Here is a 25998-nt window from a genome sequence, read left to right on the forward strand (position 1 = left end):
GCCTACCATTTCTGGAGAACTATTTTATTACTGTGCTACCCAGTGGTATGGTTGATATGAGGGGACCTATGGTGATCTAAGTAAACTAGTTAGGACAACAGTTCCTGCTCTCATTCCGGTCTAAAAATAAAAGCCAGCTGTATTACGGAAAATAACAAGTATTTGACATTGAATGTAAGAAAGCGGAGACGTATATGTGATGAACTTAGAAAAAGTGCAAACTCTGATGCTGGCATTAACAGAATCTTTCGTATTCGGTATGGACTCTTGGTCCTAGTGGTGGTCAGCTGACACGTGCTTCGACCTTGTGGGTCTTTATCAAGGCTATTGGTATGGTTGGGTCTTGCACCAGGTGGGGTCTCAGTGCCAGAGTGGGTGCTCCTTCAGTGTTATCGGCAACACTGAAGGAGCACCCACTCTGGGACTCCGTCTAGACAGCCTATCAGGACCAGTGCTGTTATTACACAGGACCTACACAGACCATCACAGAGACCCCACTTGGGACAAGATCCAACCATACCAATAGCCTTGATAAAGACCCACAAGGTCGAAACACGTTATGGCTGACCACCACTAGGACCAAGAGTCCATACCGATTACAAAAATAAATCTGCACTTGTTAAAACCGCAAAGAGCGTGGAGAATCTCATTTTCCAAAAATCTGAATTGAAAAGTAACCAGGAACCCCCTTTTCCTAGCTATTATATTACCAAAATGAAGTAAGAGTCAGATATGGTAGAGGAGGCGAGGCAACCAATTCCTTTTTAATTAGTTCTGCTGTCTGGCAATGGTGTGTACTGGCTCTGTAATTGTTCCTATTAAATATAAATGGATTAGTTACTAGAACCCAAGGTCTTGATTATGATGACCTTAAGCTAGATGGGAAGAAACTAGGTATTCTGATTTATGCGGATGACATGGCAATCGTCTCAAAGACACCAAAGGGAATCATCAAGCAACTTTCGGATCCAGACTATTTCAGCGCAGAATATATGTAGGTGGTGATAGGGGCTAAAACCTATGCAATGGTATTACACAATTCCAAACTCAAATGCAGTTTAACAGTGAATGGAGAACTTATTTGTCAGGTAGAATCTTTTGAATATCTAAGAATTTGAATATCTAACATGGGTCCTGGACATGTCAGGTTGACTGCAGTTATTGTTTATTGAGACAGATGTCAAGTGCTACACTAGGGTTTATGCATACAATTGGTGGTAATGCTACATCTCCTGCATACAATGTCTATAGGAGAAGAGCACGGAACACAACTCTATATGCTGTGGAGTTATGGGGCTCTTCTTCTATAGGAAAGGTGGAACTTTGTGAAAGGAACTTCTTTCAAAGCTATTGGCCCTCCCACAAAGTGCACCCTCCATCCCAGTTCTTTTGGAAATAGGCTTTCATCCAATAAAGTATGATGCTTATTTGTAACTGTTGAATTTTTGGTTTCGTCTGAATTCAAATGAGGAATTATAATTACATAGAAAGGTATTTTGGTATTTGGCTAAAGATCTATGGAAAATGGTTTAAATGTATAAAATCATTAGTCAATTTAAGCTTTGGTTATCTTTTGCACACAACCTATGTGTTCTCTTCTGAGACACTAACTGACTTAAAATCATCTCAATAACTGGGTATGGCCTGGATGTTACTAGAAGATAAAAACAGTCAAAAACTGTGTAAGCATTTATAAATTAAGTAATTATGGTCTTTTGAACCTTATTTAATTTGGGTAACCAAACCAACCAATAGAAGATTTTAATTAACATGTTTTTTGGGCATATTTCCACTTGCCCTCTTCACCTTCAAATGGAAGTTTGATGAGCCAGATCATTGCTCTCATTGAATAAAATAAACTGAATCATTAGTATATTTCGGATTTGTGTACCCCTGGATCAGAAATGAATGTCTCAAACCTCATGTATGCACCAGGAACTAGGCAGGTTTCTGCTGCATTCTTATTTCTGAAATCTTGCTGCTCACCAGGCCTATTATTAGCAGTTGCGTGTTTTGGAACCTCCACCTGGGCTATAAGGAAGCGGTGTCCAGATTTCCTTTGTTAATTTCGTTTTTAGCACCACTTTTTCCATTCTAATTTTAATGAATACATTGGATGAATTGTTTTGTATTCATATATTTTAATCCTATATGAATCTGTATTCCCTAATTACACTTCTATTAGGATGTTCCCAGACTGCTTTAATATATTGTTTCCTTTCATTTTTGTTATCTGTTTTAACCTTTTTGGTATTGGCTATTTGGTGGCACTTTAAGCTGAAACTTTATTTATTTATTTATTGGTCATTTGTTAGGCACTTATACAGTTAGCAACAACTGTTTCAAAGCGCACACAGGGCAACAGTGGGGAAAGGGGAAGGCAGAGAGTGAGCAACAAGATAAATAATTGAATTAATAGTACAAACAAATGATGAGAATAGCAGGGAGGGGAGACAAACCTACCATGCCTTGTGAGTGTTCAGAACTATCACATTAGAGTACAGGTAGGGGGAAATGGCATGTGAGGAGGTATACAAAACTTGTGGCTGTTGTTTGATTATATAGGCACTCATTGACTCCCCATGGCCTTGCAACCCCTATGGTGATTCCAACCCACTTCCTGTCCCTACCCACCCAAAACCCATCCTCCTAGGAACTCGCTGAGATAATCTATTTCTTAAGCATTATAAAACTGTGTGCTCAAAGTGCCTGGCAGTGTTTATTTTTTGAAAGCAGTCTTCTGAAAGTTTATGACTTAATTGGAGCTGTAAACATGTTACTGGTGTAATAAAAACCCCTCAACAGGTCTGCCTTCAGCCTCTCAGTTCATAAGCACTATGCATGCCCTTCACTGAAGTCCTGTTAAAAACGAGCATTGGGAAAGCCAACAGTTGTGGCTTGTGCATAGGTATTGAGCATTGACCAGGGACTGCTATTATATGCCCAGGTAGATGGACTTGTTTGCAGTTGCTCCCATCAATGACCAGTTAATATCACTGCGGTAGTGTCTAAGGGCCTCATTACACGGATGGCGGTAAGGATTTACCGGTACCGGTAAAATACCGGTACCGGTAAATCCTTACCGCCTTACTACGAGGTCCCTTTGCGGGTTGGGGGATTTAACGCCTGCAAAAAGCAGGCGTTAAAAACCAACCCGCAAAGGGACCCACGGAGCTAATTACGGTACCGCAATTTGCGGTACCGTAATTAGCGCCTTCCCATTCCCATTATGCCCTATGGGGCAAAAATGGGAAGGGGGAAGGGCAATGGTGGAAGGGGGAATTACCGCCCCGCCAACCTTGGAATGGGGCGGTAATTCCCCTTTCCGCCAAGGCGGTGCCGGTATTTTACCGGCATGAACCATGGCGCTAATAGCGCCATGGTTCTCCGCCATCCGTGTAATGAGGCCCTAAAAGTCCAGTTCCCAGCCTATCCAAATGCCTAAACTGTTGGCATTGCCAGTGCTCACTGTATATTAGATTAGGATTGCAATTGTATTTTAATGGCTTTGCCGAATAAAGTATTAGTTTAATTAGAATTAATCATGGCATCACTGGCATTCAACTTCAGAAAGTAAAATATCTGTTTACGTAAATGCCATTCTTCTATGTATCCCAAACATTCACACCTTTACTAGAGTTCCACTTTGAACAAATGTTCTTCTGTTTCAGACGAAACTTTAGTAAATCTAAAACGTTATGCATATGGCTAAATATTTTAAGACCACTACTCTATATTATTATGGACTATATATTAAGCAGGTGTTCTGATTAAATGGAAAGCAGCCTTGACTTTTCTTATCCTTTTGGGTAAGGTGGGAAGGTTAGATTCAATTATGATAATGTTGGTTTTGGGATATGTTTTCTTGTCCGACCCACATTTAGCATGATGCCCACCTACTGTATGTGATGATTCCGAGAGGAGGTATACTGAGGATTGTCCAGAGTCCCCCTTTGAGCCCCCAGTCATCCTGTTTGATCAGCGCAGGCTTAATATCGAAAAACGTGGAATCCGCTACCTGACACTGAGGTGAGTTACGCAGGAGGTCTCTGGCATCCTCACACTCGTCTGCATTTGGTCCCGTGCTCATAATGTTCAGGCACCTGCTTTATCTCATCTGGTGGAAGATGACCACCAGAGACACCCTTCTGAAATCCTCCTAAAACCATTTCTGTCGTCAGCCCCTATAATTCCCCACTGGCCCATCCCAATCCAGTTATGGACCACATCAGCCCAGAAATCAATCTTGTCCATACCCCTTCCCCTTCAGGGACTTATATACACACACACACACACGCACGCACGCACGCACGCACACGCATACACACACGTGCACGCGCACTCACATGGTCACATACTCATTCAAACTCCTGAACACACACTCACACGCACACACACACTCACACATTAAATAGCATTCACAATATTCGAAACATGTGCACATGCACCCAGCCAAACACGTTTTAAAAAAGGAACATCCCGCTTAGTGATCAGCTTCAGAGTCCTCTCAGTTGCAAGGCTCCAATATGGCCAGCAGGTTTCACAAAACATGGCAGGCTTTAGAAGGAACACATTACCCCCCAAAGGTCTGAGCTTATCTGCCCAGCAACCTGTGGGATGCAGCAAGTGGCTCCAATATGCTGCCACCCGGTACACCTCCCAATCATATAATTAATTAATTTGAAATCACCTTTACCAAGTGGCAAACAGGGGACTGCACAGGAGATAGTAAATTCCACCTGTCCAAACGTAAACATGCTCTGTAGTTAAAAGTAGAGACAATGATGTGGATACACTGAAGTACTTCAGAATCACTGAGGGACATCCAGTTACCATACAAGTTTCGGAGTCATCATAGTGCTAAATCCATAGTATATGTACTACTGTGATACCAATAATGTTCCTGCTCATTCGGCCACTGCCTGTGCAACTGCAGAGCCAAACCCTTTGAACAGCAAAGGCTGTGGGTGCAGAATAGATGCCAACACCGTTGTCATTAGCTGGGGTCGGATTACATGTTTGCACCTATGTCATCCCACTCTGCACTGCCACTGAAGGTTTGAATTGAGAGACCAGTCATAAAATGTCATTTGCAACGACTGCAATGAGGGCACTCCACAAAGAGAACACTTTGCACAAGGTAGCCTGTGCACTTGACAGCACCCAAGTGTCTGCCACTGGTGAACTAGTGCATGTCAAAGGGTCTATGTATGCAATCTGCATCCGAATACTCCTGCTCAAGGCGATATCTAAATGAGAGTTTTAGTAGTCTGATTTCTGCATTTCTTAATTTCAGGGAAAGTCAGCTGCTGATTTATCCTAGAAGTCGTAGGTTTTAATTGACTGGAAAAGGCCCATGCTGCTCATTAAATGTTAAAGCAAGAAAAAAAAGTGTCAAGTCCATCAACAAAATAGTGCATGCACAAAGTGTGCATGCTCTGAAAACTCTTGGCAACATTGAAGAAATAAAACAGGGCGCCACCATTCCCCAGAGCGATTCATGAAATGATGAGCTCTTTTGTGCAGCGACGACCCTTTAATGCTCCCCCTTGGCAGAATTCCTAATGCATTTCTAAAAAATGATAATGAATTCATGAGGACAAGCAGGTTGCCTAATTTACTGTAGAAGGAGGCATTTGTCAATTGAAACCAAAAGATGCGTCTGCAGAGCTATGAATCACCACCTATTATTGGACTTCAAGCCACAGAAAGCTGACTGTGTCTTAAAGTTAGGAACTGGATGAGCAATCCGCGAACGTCTGCTGTGAAGTTCTAAAAATGAAGCAAATGCAATATAAATGCAATGCTCGAAGTGGGGGAATCTGTGTCTGTTATATGCTGTGTGGGCTGTGTTTGCTATGTAATGAAACATTGGTGATTTATAAATCTGTCCTTCGCTGGGCTATATATTTTTCTCTAACTTACAGGTCTTTCTCTCCAGGTTCCAGTGTAGAGGGTGGATACTGTGACCAACTTAGGCAAACCGCGTTAGGTAAATTGTTCTTGGCTTAGCTACTTCTAGCCATGGGGCTAATATCCACGAAAAGTAGCTTTCACATGCTGTATGTTTCAACGAGTCACTTATGCTGTTCCCAGGGAAAGGGAGTGCAAACAGTTAAAGTTCCAGGTAGTCTTAAGGTCAACAAGGCGATCATTGCGATTGTGGAGATTCCAGAAAATCTTGCATGGCCACACGCAATCATAGTGACGCCCTTCACTCCAGTGCATGATTCTTGGTTACACTGCAAGGTTGGGCTAGCTCGTGTACGAGAATTATACCCAAAGAATGGCTGATAGGTTGCGCTGAAGGTTTTTTCTGATGCTTACTTGCAACTATTGCAATCATCATGTCTATATCAAAGATCATTATCATGTTTTTCTGTCACTTCGTGCCTGTTGCAAGCTGGAGGCATTTCACAGTTATCCATTCTGTTGGTTTAAGGAAATTCCACACTTCAGTAACACCTAAAACCACAGCCTACACATTATGGAGTGTATTGTGTCCTTTTGCCGACAGTAATTTTTTTGTTGTACTTTACCACAAAGTAATTACTTTGAATTTTCATTGATATTTTTAGGGAATTGTGTGGTAAGGGGTCAAAAGCGGGTGGCAGGGGATTGGGGTTGGAGCAGTAATGAAGGGGAAAGGGTTATGGGGAAAACTCCCCTAAATTGAAAAAGAAATCAATGAAAACATTTGAAGTAATTACTGTTGGCAAAATAACATGGAACCTTATGGAGGCAGGGGGCACACTGGGCCTCAGGACATCTTTTTCCCAAGGGAAAATGATGGATTGGGAGTGGCATCCTGTGCACCAGATCTCTCAGTGAACTGGTGCATGGGGGACAACATGGAGATAGCTTAGTGGGTTAATGATGCAGATGGTGCATCCAGTTAGAAGAGTAAATATGCCTTAGACACATGGGTCTGCTACACATATGTGGACACATTTGTATCCCACACACATCATACAGGAATAATGCCCGACTTTTCCATGCATTTTGGGAAAGGAAGTAGCTTGTAGACAGCTCCACTGATTACACCAGGTGCCTCCTCATAGGGGGACTTGAGAGAGGTGCTTAAAAGCCTAGTGTCCTGAACATACATCTCAGAATTTGCCTTGCTGTCAATTTCTGCGGTCAAAGTTCACCAAGCTATAAACGTGAATCAAGCCCCCAAAACAAAAAAAAACAGAAGAAGGACTGCTACAACATCGCCACAGCTTAGACATTTTGCCCATATATAGGAGAATGCTCAAATGTACCTTTAAACACTACCAACACTAAGATGTTGGCACTGCAATGGAGCGAAGCATCTACCCATTTTCTGTATAGCCTGAAAGGCAGTTGTAATTAGACCCTAGACGGGTTGGTGGGAGGAGTTGTGAGTTTATGTGGGCTATGTGTTGATTGGTGGGTTGGTGCTCATCATCCTATTGGATGGGGAAGTGCCTGCGTGGGTCTGCCCACGCATTCAGTAATTAAGAAGAAGAAGAAGAATTAGACCCTTGATGGCTTGGAATCCATCATTTGGTCCAAACCGAATGCAAGTTAATACCTGAACTTGGCCATACAGTTTGGTCTCTCATGTTGGTGTACTTTTATGTTAAATCACTTTTATACCCCGCCAATAACTACTGTAGTGGTCTTATGGCACCAAATCTGATAGAAAGGTAGTTGTCAAAACAGATTCCCTAAAGTGGAGCAGGAAAATTAGAAGAGAGAGACATTCATAGTGAAGTCGATACAACTGTGGGGCTATAGAGATGATAACGGGAATAGACCACAGAAAAAAGGAGACAGGGGATGCTTAAGTGACTATGTGTAGCCATTTCAGTGGTGATGGATGACTCATGACTGATTACCAATATTAGTGACAGATGGATGTGCGATGGACCTAAGAGGTGCTCGATCATTGCCTATTCATATGTTGGTCAATGAGGCATTGTTAGATATGCCATATTTTTCCCAGATACAGGAACTTGGATCTACCAGTTCCAGTTGTTAGTGGTGATAAAACCAAACAGTGGTATGTGACAGAGATGAATGTGGGTATGTTCAAGGGAAACTGGGAGCAGGAGTTGGTGCAATCATCATCTTTCACGACCATCCTATAATGGCCTCAAGGAGTGCAGACTATTGTTGCGGTAGGTAGCAGAGGTACTATCCCTATATTACACTGAAGAATTAAGTAAGGGGATTGTAAGGCTGTTCAAATAGGTAGACATCTAATAAATTAAAACAAAGGAGTTGATGGCTGGAAGGTTTTGAATTCATCTTCACCTGACATTGCTCTGGGCAACCCTACAGACCATTGTTCTTCACCTGACAAGCCATTAGAAAAGGTGAAAGATCATATGCAAATCAGGCTTGGTCCCAACCCTTTAGAGTTAGTCCAGCCCAAACTGCTTGGTCACATGTCTTCTCCACGAGACCACCAGCATCCCCAAACATGTTTCGTCCTTGTTGGGCCTCATCAGTGAGGAGTAGCTTGGGTCTCTAAGTCTAGTAGGCACAGCACGCGTGTATGGGCATACCCGTCCCACTCGGGGTGACAAAGCAAAACAAAAGAGGTGATGGCTGGTCGTTTTTTAATTAAACTTGAACTCTGGCATTGATCTGGGGATCCCTTCAGACCATGGTTCTTCACTTGCCAAGCCATTACAAAAGGGTAAAGGCCATGTCATGTCCAGGACTAAGGAAAAAAGTGAAACATCCATACAAATAAAGGTTATCTGTCATCAGTCAGTGCGAATTTGGCACCTATGCTGTACAACGTCTATTCAAACTAAGGGCATATATTGTTTAAAGTAGGTATCAGGCAGGTAATATAGAAGAGTGAATACTCTTCCTTTGTCAAGTTAAGTTCACATTCATAGCCTTCCCTGACTATGATATGATTCATAAAAATATTGAATTGATGTTCCCCCAAAAGTATAAAGAAAGAATTAACAACATTATTTTCATGTTGATGCCCACAATTGCAGGAGGTGACAATATGTTTATTCAGAAAATGTAGAAACCCTTCAAACTAGAAATGCTCAATTAAGATAAACATTCTTTTCTTGATGTACAACTTGATCAGAGAGTCAATGAAAATATGCAACTGTGAGGAATTGCCACCTGGCAAGGGTGTAGAATCTCTGTCTTTTTTTATTTTTATTAATTAATAAAATGATGTGGTTAGTTCCACCTCTAAAAGGGAAATCTGCTGATCAGATTACCCTTTCATAAGCTCCATGCAGGTGCCTGTACCATGCTTTATCAGTATTCTGATCTGCAGCGCTTGCTGTACCAGTGGCACAGAGCAGGTTCAGAGGTCACAGATGCCCATTTGACAGCTGCAGTGACAGCCAAGTCTCTGCAGTGCAGGGGCTGCATTTAAGTCATGCACTCTTGTACAAAACCCCTATAATAATGAGTTCACTGTCCTGATGGCAGAGCCAGAGTTATGGTAGGTTGGGTGGTATTTCTCATAATTATTACAGCCACAGCGATTTTGATCCCTCACATGTATCAGCCTTTTGAACTGAGCTCAGCTCATCTGAGAAAGCGTTGTGTGTATTCCCCCAGACAGGCTGGCCCTGTCACTGCTGGCAGGACTGTAGCCTTGGTGATTGACTCTCTTTGTTCCTTAGTGAGGGCAGGTAACAGCCTCCACAGTGAGACAGCCACTCTGCACGAAGCTGTCCTGTGAACAGGAATCAAAGGGCTCACCAATTCACAACAGGATAGGCCTCACAGCAGGGTGATGCATAGCTAAATGCCTTTAATTCTATTGGGAAGGGGAGAAGGCAGGGTTAGAGTAGACAGAGGGAGCTCTTTTCCTCTGCAGGAAGGTTCCACCATCCTGTTTCTCTCTGGCTTTATCATCCCTTCCTGTCTCCTCCCCTTCCTGTAGCACAAAGCACTTTGGGTGTGATGTCATAAGGCAAAGTCCATTAATTTGAAGAAGAAGGATTATACCCTTAAAGCAGGCTTTATTTTGTCCAGTCATGTAAGGACATTTACATTTCAAAGAAGGGTTCTCCCACCACATCTTTGACTCCTTTCTGGACTTCATCCCTTGAAGAAGAATTCATTTGGACCCTCTTGGGCGAGCAGTCCTTCTCAGTCCTCCAGTTGTGAGGTGAACAGAGGTAGGCCAATCAGAGGAAAACTCTGTTCCCTCAACCATGCCCGGGAACATTGGTGGTGACCTGCTGCTTGAACAAGACCTGCTCCTCTTCCAGCCACAGTGGTACCCAGGACCTCACATGTTGAAGGAACCCTGCAGTTCTGTGCCAGCCTTCCCTTTGTTTGGTGGTATGAGAAAGGACTCCTCTTGTCCCTGGGTTGCTGGATTGGGACTCAGAGCATCATGAGAGGCATGAAACTGTATAGCAGCACAGGTGATGTACTCATGGGCCAGTTGGTGTATTCTAAGTTGTTACACAGGGCCGTAGGTTATTTTTCATTTGCAGTTACATACCTGTTGCTGGCTAGTGGGAGTAGGCTATGCTAGTTGTGTAGGTCAGTGAGCACATTTTGGTTTCTAGAATATTAAGTAGGCATTTGCAAGATTTGCTGGTAATCTCTGCTTCAGAGTAATGGAAGTATCATTGCATTCAAGCCACCCACATTTATTTTTAATGTATGCAGTATAGTGACTTGCAGTGGGTGTGGCACCAATATGGTAGATTATGCCTACAGTTGTGAAGGTTTTCTTGCCAAGCGATACTTGCCCATGTGTGAAACTAATAAGCTTGCAGTTGTTTTTGGTGTCATCTGCATTTTATCATAAATGCATTACTATTACGTATTGGCTATGCGAGTTTATCTGTAATGTGGAATGATTGTCTGAATTGCAAGTATTACATAATATGCCACGATTTGCATTTTGCACCAGCTGCTGAAATGGAATGGATTCACAGGTATAGATACATACACAATGGGGTCATTAGGGACTTGTTCCTGCACCACATGGCTGCAGAGAGTGCATGTATGTTTCCACATGTATGAAATCTGAAAGATTTCATTTATAGGTATGTTTTTGCCTTCCAGCACTTGCAGTAAGTACATTAGAAATTGTGGTGCATCTTCTTCTGTGTTTATGGTGAATCTCACCATTCCCACACAGTAGTCCAATTCCTGCCTTATTCCTGAGACACTGTATGTATTTTCCGGATTGTTTGTTGCATTTCTATGAAGGAATAGCATTTGCAAACACAACTGTTCTGTGCCGTTCAAGTAAATGTTTTGAGCAATTGGTGGTAATTGGAATAGAACATTGATGGCTACATTTGCATAGCAATTTACACCAGTTGTGTTGGAAAATATGAATGCACTAGACAGTTCTGTGTCTGAGTCATTTGATGGAACTCTACTTGCTTTTTTTGAAGAGATATTGCTCTTTGTTTGTGAAGTTGGATATGCATTTGCCTTTTCACTACATCCATCTGTTGTTGTGGTAATTGATGGAGTAGCAGCTGCTTTCAATTTCTTTAGAGGTACTGTTGGGAGATCTCTAGTTTTCTTTTACCAAATTTTCCTTTATGAGGAACAGGGTACATTTTGAGATGGGGTGTGTACAGTGCACATGGTCTATTTTACTTTACGATGGAATGTCAGCCTTGACTTTGTATCAAAATTGACTAGAAATAGTCCTTCAAGTGTACGTAGGGGTAACAGTGCTACATAACTCGTGCCTTCTTTAAAGATTGTGCTGCCAATGTCAATCAATGCCTGATCTAACGTTAGACTGTGCGATTTTTGAATAGTGAATGTATATGCAACCGACAGAGAAAAAAGTTCTCTGCGTACATACATGTCTTTGAAAATAAGTGATCGGGCTATTGAGCTTTTAGCTTCTGAAAGTTTGTCAAAGTGGATGTTGACAAACTGAATGTTGTTGTCGTGTGGGTATGTCTGGAAGCCAACAACTTTACCAAGTGCTCAAATAACTAAACCTTGCTCCACGTCAAGGTTACGCTTTAGCATTACTCTACAGTTTAAACACAATGTGAACATTTTCTCCAAACCAGCTGTGTTGGAGATAGAGTTTTCTAAGCTATTTAGTTGTCCTGTGGCTTGTTGACACATAGGCACTGTCATACCGTGCACGTCCAGTTTGTCTGTGGAGTTAATTTGCACAATATGGTTGCATTTCTTTTTTCAACATTGTTTCATTGAATTGTACATAGCTAGCTAGGGTTGGTATTAAGGAGATTCATTTTACATTTGTGTGTGCTAATTGTTCCATGACATCAGTAGCAGATGTGTTATGCCCGTATAGCTCATGGATGAGTCTGCTATTTAATATAGACTGTGCTTCCTTAGAAAGCATACCAATCTGAATGCTTTTCAAATGTTAGCATAGGTGAGGTGTGCAGACTGACACATGTTTTGAGTTAGTTCCCTGTATTGGAAATGTTGCCAGAGATTTACATTTCCTATGCTGCCAAGTGTGTTACAGCACAGTTTGTGTCCTAAGGTTTTAAAAATAGTTGCATCTTTCACTGGTGTTGAAGAAGATCTCTGAAAACAATAATGTGTTTTCCCCCAAAGAGTTCTTCATAGTTCATTTTAAGGATCTCTTGCAATCTGTGGTGAATCAAAGACAACATTAGGTTGGCAACCATGCTCACCTCATCTATTAGGAGCATTTTCATTTGTTTACAAATTCTGCGCAGCTCCATACCAGCTTCTGCTGAAAGTATGTAGTACTCTAATTTGTTTTGGTGTTCTACTGGTATGAGTAGTAATCGGTGTAAAGTAATACCACCTATGTTGTAGGCAGCTAAATCTGTGGGGGCAGTTACAGCAGCTGAAAGCTTGTTGTTTGTCAATTTCTGGAGGAACTTGCTCATTCTATTTATTAAGAATGTTTTGCCTGAACCAGCTTCACCACTTACAAACAAGAGTACAGGTTTATAGTTTTGACTGGTGCACGTTTTAGTTTTCTGCTGTACACTATGTTCAATGTCTTTAGTTACTTGCAGGAAAATGCTACACTGTTCATCATTCAGTTGTGATTTCAGTAGAGGAAAGATTTCTTCAGATTCTTCATACTGACACATGGTGTTTTCTACTTCAGTCATGGCTAATTCTGCCTCATTTACTATGGGTGGCCCTCCAAGTGTTTCTTGGCTTCCTGTAAGAGAAGGTTGACTGCTCCCAGGAGTGTCTACATTTAGTTGTGCTTGAAGTTATTCCTGTTGTTGCATTCATTGTCCATCATGTTTTGTACTGCTTGAAATGTATATCTGTTATAGTGCTTTCACTCACATTGAAAGCATCTTCATAGGAGGCATGGGTATCCAATGAATGTTCTTCTTTTCTCCATGGTTTAAAAAGTTTCAGTAGGTATATGTCATAAAGTTCTCTATTTTGAGGAGTTTTAAATGATAGCTTCATATGATTAATGAGGCTGTGTTTGGTAGGTTTTTCAGGCTGCATGCATGTCTTTTGACTATGTATTTACCTTTTTTTCTCATCTGGTTTAATATTATTTTTGTAGGAGAAATTTTGAGCTATGTTGTATAGACACATGGTTTCCAAAGCAGTACTCCTTTTTGGGTAGTTAGTGTCCAATAAATTGTTTTTCAAATGTCCTGCGTGTTGGGATTGTTTTTGGCTATTGTGTCTTTGTCTTGGTACAATTTGAGAACTCTTTTACTGGATGCAGCAGGACCAAGGCTTAGCCAGACTATGTTTTCAGATTTGCCATATAAGGCTGTGCCGGTTAAACAGTCTGCAGCTTCGTAGCAACCACATTCTCTATGGGAGAGCATTTGTATGCCAAAGCTGTATAATTTTTATGACAGTATTTTGTCAGATAACATGTCATCCCAGAGGTCTTTCAGCTCTGTTTTCTCAGCTTTGGTTAAGTAGGCTGTGACTTATCATGCAACTGCAGTGGAATTGTCTGCAATGTACTGCAAATCTATATTTGCATTCCACAAGAGGGCAATAATTGCATTGTAATAATTGATGTACTTTGATGCTTTGCTTCTTTTAATGCAGAATGTGTTCTTAGACAATTTGCCTTTCACACTGTGTCTAACAGAAGACATGAAGCTGTTTACTTGTTCTTTTGCTGAAACTGGTCTAGGGAAACCAAAGCGGCATTTGGTGTAGTATTTTCCTTTGTTTTTATTTATGCATTGACAATACTTGCCACATTTATGTCTTTGAAACCGCAAAATGTGTGCATGTAGCTCACTATGTGCGCATTCGGAATGGAATTTGCAAGTGGCATATTTGTGAATGAACTGCAAAACAGTGGCATCACTGTCATGACCAAATTTAGGAGCATCTTTTATCCACAAAAGCATGTGGATGTGTGGTGCTCCTCTGGAGAGATATTCTTTTCTCCAAAAGAAGTGTTGCACTTCTCAGAGGGGAGGAATTGTTTTATTACAGACGAAGGGCAGCATGGCAATAAATTGGTGATGGAAGTACCTTGACATTTTTACATTGTCAATAGAGCAGAGTTCTCCTGGTGTTTTCATGTCTATCCGTTCTTTGTTTTCATTTGCTATGCATAGGAAATCCTGCAAGTCTTCTCATGCATACTCTGCTCAACTTAAAGTGACAAACCATGTGGGTGGGCCAAGGTTGCGTAGCATACACTGTACATCTGCGTGAGATCGGAACCAGTATTCTTTTGTACCACGCATGTTTGTCAAGAGATTTGTTATACTTGTCTGCAAAACCTAATCTTTGTCTTGCACCTTTTGAAGTAGCAGCGTATCAGACATGTTTAAACAATTGGAACCTGCTTTCCATGTGTGTGTGCAACTCTGTAACAGAGAGTTGCTAGTACACTTTCTAACAGGAAGTGGAATATGCATTCAATGTTTTGTCTGAATCTGGAGTCTTCAGAATAAATTCCTAAAGAGCAGTATTCCAATTCTGTTATTTGTGTGCATCATACCTTCCACCTTTTCCAGTAGGAAAGGGTAGGAAAAGGCTTGTGCTTCTACACTTTTTTCTCACATGCTTATTGGAGATCGTTTGGCTTGCCGCATTTGATATATTTCTAGTGCATTATCTATACTGTATTTGGAGTGCAGTGGGTGAATTGTATGCTGGTCTAAAATATTGGATGCTGTAGTTGGATATACAATTTCAAATTGGACAGTTGATAAGGAATCCAGAATTATTAAGGTGGTTTCTCTCAGGTTTTCTTCTATGTTTATTTCTTTGTAGTATTCAATGTTCTCTTTAAGATATAAATTGCAAGGCTTCACCAACTTTGTTTATGTGTACTAGTTGTTGCCAAATTTGTTTGTCTTTTGTAGGTACACCATTCACTAGGATAATCAAAGATTGATCTATTGGCCGTTGCACTCCCAGAGTGTCTACATTTTCTTTAAGGTCTAATGGCAAATAGACTACTTTGCCACGAATGCCTTTTAGTAATTCAGAAGGAGGCAACTTAGCTGTTTTTGGTTGAAGGCATATTATAGCTTAAAATGGGTGTACTGTTTGGATTATAATGCTCTCATACAAATTAAGATGTTGGAGTGGTTTTGGAAGTGGGAATATTTCCAAGTTATTAGTGATAGCCCATGAAGGCATTTGGTTATTACCAAGCTTTGTAGTGTGTGAAAAGTATTTAAGGAATACTAATTTTGTATTTATTTTCTGCTATAAGGTAGAGAGCTAATTGGAACCATTGGAATTCTTCATTGTCTTCTATTTTGTACCCTATATCTACAGTTTTGGTGCTCTCTGTATAAAAGGTTCTATGACAACACACACATACTTGGTCTGGTACTTCAGCAGATGTACTTTTAAACTATGCTATTTCTTTTTAGTACGTGTGTATTAGAAGTTTGGCGTCTGTGAAATTGTTGCTACTCTGTTCTAAAGTTACTAGATTTTGTAAGTGCTGTTTACTTCCAAAATATTTGCTTTGGATGTGGTCTATTTCTTCCAGGAGTTCTTTGGCTGTGCCATGTAGTAGAATGTGATTTAAATGCTCCAGTGCTAAAGCAGGACTTTTTGCATAGTACATTCTCTGAACGAGTGTTTGTATGTTATAATGGAGTGTTGCTAACATTTTGATCTGGTGGAAGGTGCTTCTGCAAGCAGGTTCAGAAATGCAGGCTAAAGAATGTCCTTGCAGTCCTGTGTATTTGTTCATTGGACATGAGTCCATGGTTTGTAATATTTTCATTTTTAATTTGTTTTTGGCATTCACATACTGATTGAGGAACTGCCCCAAAGATTTGAAGGATTGTTTTAGCTCATTACACATTGAGGTTCACAGCCATTTGTAGACGGGACTGACAGCTTCGGTGCAATGGAGAGTTGACCACGTTTGTTGTGGATATTCTTTCAATGAGCATTTCTTCTGCCATAATGGTGCTGTCTACCTTTTCATACCCCCAGCCACTGCTACATACACCTTTTTCCGTTTTTCTCAGTGACTATTTTAGTTGTCTTGTTTGAACATTTTGTGCAAAGTCTCCTAGAGGCGAATGGCTTTTTTTCCATGCTTTCAGTTTTATCTGCTCTGTTTCCGTGTTGTTTTCCACAGAGTTGCTTTTGGTAGACATTCCATAAGTTGTGCAATCTATTTGTGTGCACTGTGCATGAGTGTCTGAATATGAGGGTTGTCAGGATTCAAAACTTCCTCCCCCTCCTCCTCACCTGAATCTTCAGAGGTGGACGCTGGAACAGGAACAGTCTCCGTCTTCTTACGGTCCTTCCTCTTTGTACGAGTCTTGTCCTTGGGTGTTCGGACCTTCCGTTCTTGTAGATAGGGTCTGGCCCCTACGAGGCCACCTTGGCAGAGAAGGAACCCTGTCCGCGAGGACCCCCAAGGGGCCCGCCCTAATTCCACAGAAAAAGCACAAAGGCGGAAAAAACCCTGTTTCCAGATGGGTTCGAATGGGTGAAAGTCTGTTCTCAGCTCAAATAGGTGAAAGTCTATTTCCAGTTCAAATAGGTGAAAGTCTGTTTCCAGCTCAAATAGGTGAAAGTCTGTTTCCAGCTCTGTATTTTCAATGGAGCAAGTACTGGATACCGGAGTATAAGGATTATGGGGAAATCCCACACCAAATGCTTCGTAACAATAAGTATCACAAGGGAGTACAGAAAAACTTGGAGAGGAAGGAAGGGAATGGACACAGTAAAACTTAGATACAAGAATAATTACAGACAGAGAAAAGAAAAAATGAAAAGACAGGCTGCGCCAAAAGATGACTGTAAAAGGAAGAATAGATAAGGAAAAAGGATATAGATACTGAGCACGTATGGAAAAATTGGGCTAAGTTAAGAAGGGCAAGAAAGATGCTTACAGAGCTAGGGAATACTCTGTAAGCGAAATAAGCTGTAGGCGCTGTGTTGCCGTATGACTTAAAGGTGCCGTAAACACAAAAATTTGTTCGTAACAGACAGAAACAAAGAAAGACAGAAACCCGTAAAAGGAACTAGTATGATTGTAAGGGAAAAGGCACCAAGCGGTATCAGCGCACGAGAGGTAAGGCAAAACGTAAAAAAGGAAGAAAAATAGTCAGAGAAGGCAAGATGCCGACAAGAGGCGGAAGCCGGCAGAAAGGCGAAAGGAAAAAAAGCAAGGTAGATGCTACGAGCAGACAGGGAAAAAGAATACGGGCAAACAACAGGGAACAAAGTGCCAGCGGGAGGAACACAAGGATGGCAGGAAAAGCTGTAGAAGGGAGAGTTAGCAAGATGTAGACATGGATGTAGTAACAACACGATCCAAGCGCTGAAATTACAGATACAACGCGTCGGGTTGTGGGAGGAGCCAGCATTTAAAGACATGTCCACCATGTTGGGTGAGGACTGGAATGCACGCACGGCATTTCAATGCCTCCAGCGCTTCCAGATCTTCCATTCACTGTTCCTGACAAGGGTAGGCATACATAGAGGGGTGTGTGATTGTGGAAAGGGCTGTTACTTTTGGTTGGGAAGGTTTTACTGTTATGTGTGTGTGTTCCTGTGTGAAAGGTTTGCTGCAGTGTATATGACATTGTACTCTGCCTGAAGAACTAAGGGCATTACGATGTGTTCACAAAACTAGTGGGTGTTACCATACTGGTGTTCAGGTGACAATACAAAGAGTGGACCTGCTAAGGTGCAATGAGTAAGAGTGAAACAAGTGCTGTTGGGTTGGATAAAATGTTTTAGACTACAATAAAATAACAATGAACTGCCTGAGTAACAGGCAGCACACTACTACAGTACTGGACTTACTTTGTTGGATGTGAAGAGTAGGTTTCTTCTGGGTTTTATCTTCCAGTAAAAACATCACTGGCTTTTAGGAGGCTGTTCATCACTGCAATTGTGAAAGAAGGAAGTAAGTGGGTATGTGTGTTAATGGCACAGTAATAGCACTAGGAGAACACATTATTTTAGATTTTAGGAGGGGTTGCTGGCAAGAAGAGTTAGTGTGTGTGTCCAATTATACAGCATTGCATAAGAGTGGGGACTTAGGAGCATCAGCATCATTGCTATGGGGGCCATTGCTGTAGTGATAACTGTGCCCTATGGGGCTGCACATTTGCAAGTGTGTGATATGTTGTTGCACTAACTACTTTCTTTGTAAATGGATTAGCACAAGTACTAGTAGGGTGGGAAAAAGAGCAGAAAGATGTCCAGATTGGAAAGGAGAATTTTACTGTGTTTGGAATTGTATTAAGTTTCCCACACATAGATGCTTGCTACATGAGTGCAGAAATCCTTTCCTGTTTATTTATACAATGTACAGATAGCACTGTTGCCAATGTACACAAGCCTTTCTTTGGTTTCCTTCCAATGGTGCATTTTGGGACTTTTGCAATGTATGCACTTGCCATGCTTTGCTTACATACATGCAATATCCTTTTTCTGTATGTATTCTGGGCATTTAACATATGATCTGCCACTTGAATTTGCAGTGCACATGTTCCCAATGCAGTTTTCTTTTTTTTGTTTTACAACAACAACAGAGAGAGTGCTGATACAATTGAAATAAGTGGTTTGCAGTTGTTCTGCAAGTGGCCATTAAAAGAAAACTGTGAAAGTATACAGCATTGTAAGTGCCACTTGATGTCAGGAGATGGCACAAATGAGAGTACAATTATTCAGTAGGTTATGCAGGGTAAGTGGCAGGCAGCCTGTTCACATGCATGTGTGACAGAATTGCAAATGTACTCTGCAAAATATATGCATACCTGTAGTTTGTGCTGATGGATGCAGAGATAGATGAATCTGGAAGCAGAAATATTGGAGAGTTTTGCAGTACTTTTTGATGGAGGTGCTTTTCAATTACAGGAGATCTGTACTTTGAGTGTTCAACAGTATAACTAAAGTGTTGAACTTTGATGACAGAGTTAGATGTATAGTTCTTGCATGTGATTGGTGGGTGGTTGTGTGACTGCTTAACTGTTGTCAATGAGGGAGTGCTGCAAAGAGTGAAGTTGAAAGGGAAGAAGGGCTGCCCCTGTGTTACATGGTCCGCGGACACTGTGGTAGTTTGCGGATAGGACGTGCCACATCGGGGCTTCTCAGCATGCCTGGAAGGGAAATGGGACTGTGGGGAGTAGCCAATCAGGTGTTCAGTTTGTGCTTTACAGGACAGGATGGTAATACATTTTTTCATTGCTTTGTTGGTTGTGTAGTGAAGATGGCTGGTGTTGGAGAGAGGCAGAGACTTATTGTGTGGATAGTGGGAGATTCATTTGTGTATGATCTGGAGAGGTATGTCCAGGCAAGAGGTGTTTCTGGTGATCTTGTGTTTCCAGGCCTGCAGGATTTATTGGTACAGTGTGCCTAGCCACAATCAATTTGCAGGCACTGCTTGCTCTTTGCAGAGACATGGGTATTTTTGGTAGTTCTGATGTTTTGGTGGTGCACGGTGGAGGAGAGCATTTGGGCTACATCAGTGCTCCAAGTCTGGTTCCTGTACTGAAGTTGTTGGTGGAAGAACTGATGCTTTCTTTCCCCTACTGCACAGGTTTTTTTTCTCCCAAAATACCACCTAGAGCACAATGGAACAAAGCCAATATCTTTAATCCCCAGGTGTTGTGACTTGAGTGTCGTGAAGGCAGAAGAGGCCTCCGTCCCCAAATGCTGCACAGAGAGAACCCAAAGTCACTCTCTGTGCAGCCGTTGAGGCCACAGGCAGAAATGTTCAAATCCGGGACCTCTGGGACCCCAAGATGCTGCAAGAAAATGCGGATTAAGTACCAAGCAATAAGCAATAAACCACAGTGTTAGGAAAAACGTAAAGGTCTTACCTAAGGAGGTCAAGGTAGAGATGATGAACCTAATGGGGAGGTCCGGGACCCACGTGGACTGAATTACCCCAAAAGGAGTAGTAGTTGGCTTATCCGCCTGTTAGCAGGAGTAAACTGTGGAGCTGTGAGACAAGAAGTCCAAAGAGTCGAAATGCCAGAGGGAGAATCCGTGAGGCAGTCCAAATAGTCCGTGGTCGAAAGCCAATAATCACCAAGTAACAAATCCAAGGGGAAATCCAAGAAGAGTCCAGTAGAGCAGGCCAGGTCGATTCCATGAGTAGTCAATGGTCCGAGTACGTAACGCCAAACAGTATGCAGAGCACAGCTGTGAAGCAACGAGTACCTTACAGTCCCGCGACACGGAAGCCCGATGCTAGTCCTTCATGATCCCAGGCGCCAAGGTAACTGCCAGTGAAGAAACGGCCGTAGCCTGGGAGCAGTCCTGTTACGGACCAGGCAGGGCCGCGCGCGCAAGGCATGTGAGTATCCACGTGAGTCCCGGAGAGGAGAGGGAGAAAGGGATGAGCGAGACGGGGGCGGGGGAGCGCTTTGAGACCACACGATCCCAGGCCAGTGGTGTGCGCATGGGAGGAATCGTGACAGAGCCCCCCCCAAAGGCCCACGACCCCGTGGGCAGGAAGGGTGATCCCGGTGAAAACGAGCCACCAACCGGGGAGCGATGACATCGATAGCGGCGACCAAAGAGCACTCCTCGGGGCCATAACCAACCCAATCCACCAGATACTGCAAGCACCCCCTGTAGAACCGGGAGCCCAGGATGTAGGACACCTCGTACACATCAGGGGACGCCAAGGACACCGGGGCAGCAGAGGCGCGCAAGCGGGAAGGGGCCCGGACATGGCTTGAGAAGGGAGACATGAAACACAGGGTGGATCCTCCACGACCCCGGGAGAACAAGACGGTACGTGACAGGATTGATTACCCGGGACACCACATAAGGACCCACAAAACGGGGCAAAAGCTTCCTGCAACAAACTAACCTCAAGTGACGGGTAGAAAGCCACACCCGGGAACCCACCGTGAAACTAGGGACTAACAGACGCTTCTTGTCTGCCTGGACCTTCATAGAAGACTGGGCCTCACGGAGATGCAACATGGTCTGGGCATGGATAGATGACAAATCCCTAAGACAGCCACTAGCGGCCGGATTGGTGGAGGCCGCGAGGTCAGGGATCGGCAATGTGCGGGGATGCTGGCCATAGAGGACATAGAAGGGAGAGAACCCAGTGGATGCGTGAACCGCATTGTTGTAGGCGAATTCAGCGTGTCAAAGGGCACGCAACCAAGAGCACTGCTGCTGCAGGATCAGACAGCGCAGATACTGCTCAATGGTCTGATTTGTCCTTTCGGTCTGACCATCCATCTCCGGGTGGTAGGCCAAAGAGAACCGGTCATCTATACCCATTAACCTGGTCAGAGCACGCCAGAAGCGAGAAGTGAATTGAGAACCCCGGTCAGAAATAAGGACAGAGGGCAACCCAAATAGACAAAAGATGGAATCAAAGAACAAGGTGGCCAGGACGGAAGCGGAGGGTATACCCTTACAGGGGATAAAATGGGCCATCTTTGAGAAGGAGTCCACCACCACCCAAATAGTATCATAACCCTGCACCCGGGGAAGTTCTGTAACATAATCCATGGTTAATGTATGCCACGGTCTCGGAGGCACGGGTAAAGGGAGAAGTAGGCCCAATGGGCGTCCCCTACGGGTTTTGCATTGTGTACATACGGTGCAGGTGTTGACGTAGCAATCCACGACCCTCTTCATGCCCGGCCACCAACACCAGCGTTTCAGGAGAGATAACGTCCGGCGTTGGCCAGGATGACCGTTGACAGGGGCATTGTGCGACCATTCCATGGCCATATTGCGTGTATCGGCAGTGGGCAAGAACAGGCGGTTCAACACATATGGGAGACCGTCATGGAATACCGGATCCCACTCTGATAACTGGTCGGGGTGCAAGGAAACCCAATTGCGTACCGCGTCCACTAAGGGCACTGAGGGGGTACATAGACAAATTACCTTGGTGTTGTCCAACAACGTGTCAGGGAGTTCTGGCAGAGAAACCCCCCCGGGAGAGCGTGACAATGCATCAGCTTTGCCATGTGCGGAACCAGCCCGATGTCGGATCTGGAAGTCGAATGCCGCAAAGAAAAGATGCCACCTCACCTGTCAACTGTTAAGACATTTTAGGGACGCCAAATCCTGCAGGTTTTGGAGATCTGAGAATACCATGAATCGATGTTTGGCGCCCAAAAAGTGGTGTCGCCAAACGTGGAACGCGTCCATCACCGCTAACAGCTCCTTCTCGGTCACAGTGTAGTGGGACTCAGGGGTAGTAAACTTGCGGGAATGGAATGCAACTGGGTGCAGGCAACCCGTGGACTGACATGCTTGGGACAAGACAGCACCAAGAGCAAAGGAGGAGGCGTCGGCCTCTACAATAAAACAGAGTTCTGGGTCGGGATGCTGGAGAACAGGGGCTGTAGTGAAAGCAGTCTTTAATGCATCAAAGGCCTTCTGATGTGTATCAGACCAAAGAAAGGGGACGTTAGGGCTGGTTAATGTGGTGAGGGGGACACGATAGAAGAGAAACCAGAGATGAACCTCCTGTAGAAATTGGCGAAGCCCAAAAAGGACTGAAGAGCTTTCAGGTTCGCAGGAACAGGCCAGTCCAAAACCGCTTTTACCTTGGAATGGTTCATGGACAACCCTCCGGGAGTGATATAGAACCCGAGGAAGTCAACGTTATCAACGTGGAACAGACACTTCTCCGGCTTGGCATATAAAGAGTGTTTTTGCAACCGTGACAACACCTCACGAACATGGCGTACGTGCTCTTCCAGAGATTGAGAAAAAATCAGGATGTCATTGAGGTAAACCACAACGTAGACATCTAGGATATCACTCAAGATGTCATTCATAAACCTCTGGAAGGTCGCCGGGGCGTTGCACAGCCCAAAGGGCATGACTGTATACTCGTATAAGCCGTACCGGGTACAGAAAGCGGTTTTCCATTCGTCCCCGGAACGGACGTGGACCAGGTTGTAAGCACCGCGGAGGTCTAATTTGGTGAAGATAGTAGTGTGTGTGAGTCGGTCAAGCAAGGGCGTGATGAGGGGAATAGAGTACCGGTCTTTCCTCGTGACCGCATTCAGGCGTCTATAGTCTACGCATGGGCGCAGATTGCCTTCTTTCTTGGGCACAAAAAATATAGGGCTCGCTGCCGGTGAGGTGGATGGCCGTATGTGCCCTAGGCTCAAGGCCTTCCAAATGTACTCCTGGAGAGCCGATTCCTCGGATGGTGAGAGGGAATAGATCCGCCCTGAGGGAACCACAGCGTCAGGGAGCAGATTGATGGGGCAATCGTATGGACAATGAGGTGGAAGTTTTTCGGAGGAGCCACGATCAAACACAGTCGCATAATCCTGGTAGACTTGGGGAACTTCTGTCGCTAGTAGGCCGACTACGTGATCTGATAATGTTTCCTGCGGGTCAAGCACCGTTAACTGAGCTATATCCTGAGCAGGATTATCGCTGACGGTGTCTGTGGGAAGACAGAAATGTTGGCATATGTCCGACTCAAAGTGAACCAAACCCAATTTCCAATCAATGAGGGGATTATGTTCCTCAAGCCAAGGGATTCCCAGTATGAGTCCGAACTGTGGCATGGTGATGAGATCAAAACTTATGGTCTCCCTGTGTTTGGATTGAATCGTCAATAGCAAAGGGGCTGTTTGTTGTTTTACCGGGCCTGAAATCAAATAAGAGCCATCTACAGCATGTACTGGTTCGGCCTAGTCTTGGTCACGAGGGGCAGATTCAGGGAACGGGCCAAGGAAATGTCGATGTAGTTACCCGTTGCCCCGAATCGATAATCAGGGTAACAGGATGCGTGACAGATGCTGTGGGCTGTAGAGTGGCTTGTACATGGATGGGGCGGATCCGCCCGAAAGCGGGTGTTGGGTCCGGGGTGTGAGTGATATAGCTCGATCCCGTCCCCGGTACTATGATCGAGCTGTCCGAAAACCCTGTGGCTTGAGTTTGGGGCACCGTGGACATTCTTTAACAAAGTGACCTAGTGTGCCACAATAGTAGCAGGTGTTATCCACCCTCCTACGTTCCCTTTCTAGGTGAGTTATCGGGCTCCTGATGCCCGCGATCTGCATGGGTTCTTGTGAGGAGTCAGGGGAAGGAACTGTCGTGTGAGGAGTGGTGGACTGAGCGAAACCCGCTTCCGCTCTTCTTTCGGACCTACGTGCGTCCACCTGAAGAGACAAATCAACCAGATTCTGGAATGCAGTGGGTAACGAAGGGACTACCGATAAAGCGTCCTTCATGGAATTACTGAGACCCCTATAGAACACTACTGTCTTCTTGCTCTCTGGCCAGGAGGTTTCAGTGGAGCGCTGGTTAAAACGGGTTATGAATTCAATGCGGGAACCCCTACCCTGACTCAAGTCCAGGAGTTCCAGGTCCCGGGACTGGGCTTTGTGTCTGGTATCAAAGACCCTGGACATTTCAGTGACAAGGAGATCGAAGTCATATAGGGCCGGGTTGTCATTCTCCAACAAGGGGTTGGCCCATGCAGCAGCCACACCAGCCAGATGGGAAAGGGTGAACGTTGCTTGTGTGGTGGAATCTGGGAAAGCCTGAGGTTGGCACAGAAAGTGCAGTTTGCATTTGTTTAGGAAGGTCCTGAATTTCTTGGGATCCCCATAGTATCTCTCAGGAGCTGCCAGCGGGAACGGGGTGGGTAACACCACAGGAAAGGGATTCTGAGGTGAGGGAACAGGTGGCAGAACGGGCTGAGGTACAGGGGGTGTATCTCCGAACTCCGCATCTGGGGGAAAAGGGTGTCTGAGACTCTGTATGTTGTCAAGGCGTTGATGGATAGCCGTGTTGGCTGCTGCCATGTCGGCTCGTAGCACTGTGATGGCTTGGACTATGGCAGTCATGGGATCTTCAGCGTTCCCCTCTATTGCCTACACGACAATAGGCTTCACAGTCTGTTGTGACTTGAGTGTTGTGTAGGCAGAAGAGGCCTCCGTCCCCAAATGCCGCACAGAGAGAACCCAAAGTCACTCTCTGTGCAGCCGTTGAGGTCACAGGCGGAGATGTTCAAATCCGGGACCGCAAACCTCTGGGACCCCAAGCTGCTGCAAGAAAATGTGGATTAAGTACCAAGTAATAAGCAATAAACCACAGTGTTAGGAAAAACGTAAAGGTCTTACCTAAGGAGGTCATGGTAGAGATGATGAACCTAATGGGGAGGTCCGGGACCCACATGGACTGACTTACCCCAAAAGGAGTAGTAGTCGGCTTATCCGTCTGTTAGCAGGAGTAAACTGTGGAGCTGTGAGACAAGAAGTCCAAAGAGTCGAAGTGCCAGAGGGAGAATCCGTGAGGGAGTCCAAACAGTCCGTGGTCGAAAGCCAATAATCACCAAGTAACAAATCCAAGGGGAAATCCAAGAAGAGTCCAGTAGAGCAGGCCAGGTCGATTCCGTGAGTAGTCAACGATCCGAAGTACGTAACGCCAAACAGGATGCAGAGCACAGCTGTGAAGCAACGAGTACCTTACAGTCCCGCGACGCGGAAGCCCGATGCTAGTCCTTCATGATCCCAGGCGCCAAGGTTACTGCCAGTGAAGAAACGCCCATAGCCTGGGACCAGTCCTGTTACGGACCAGGCGCGGCTGCGCGCGCAAGGCATGTGAGTATCCACGTGAGTCCCGGAGAGG

Source organism: Ambystoma mexicanum, chromosome 3p (assembly GCF_040938575.1).
Source record: "Ambystoma mexicanum isolate Mex_15411 chromosome 3p, UKY_AmexF1_1, whole genome shotgun sequence".
Classification (NCBI taxonomy): Eukaryota; Metazoa; Chordata; class Amphibia; order Caudata; family Ambystomatidae; genus Ambystoma; species Ambystoma mexicanum.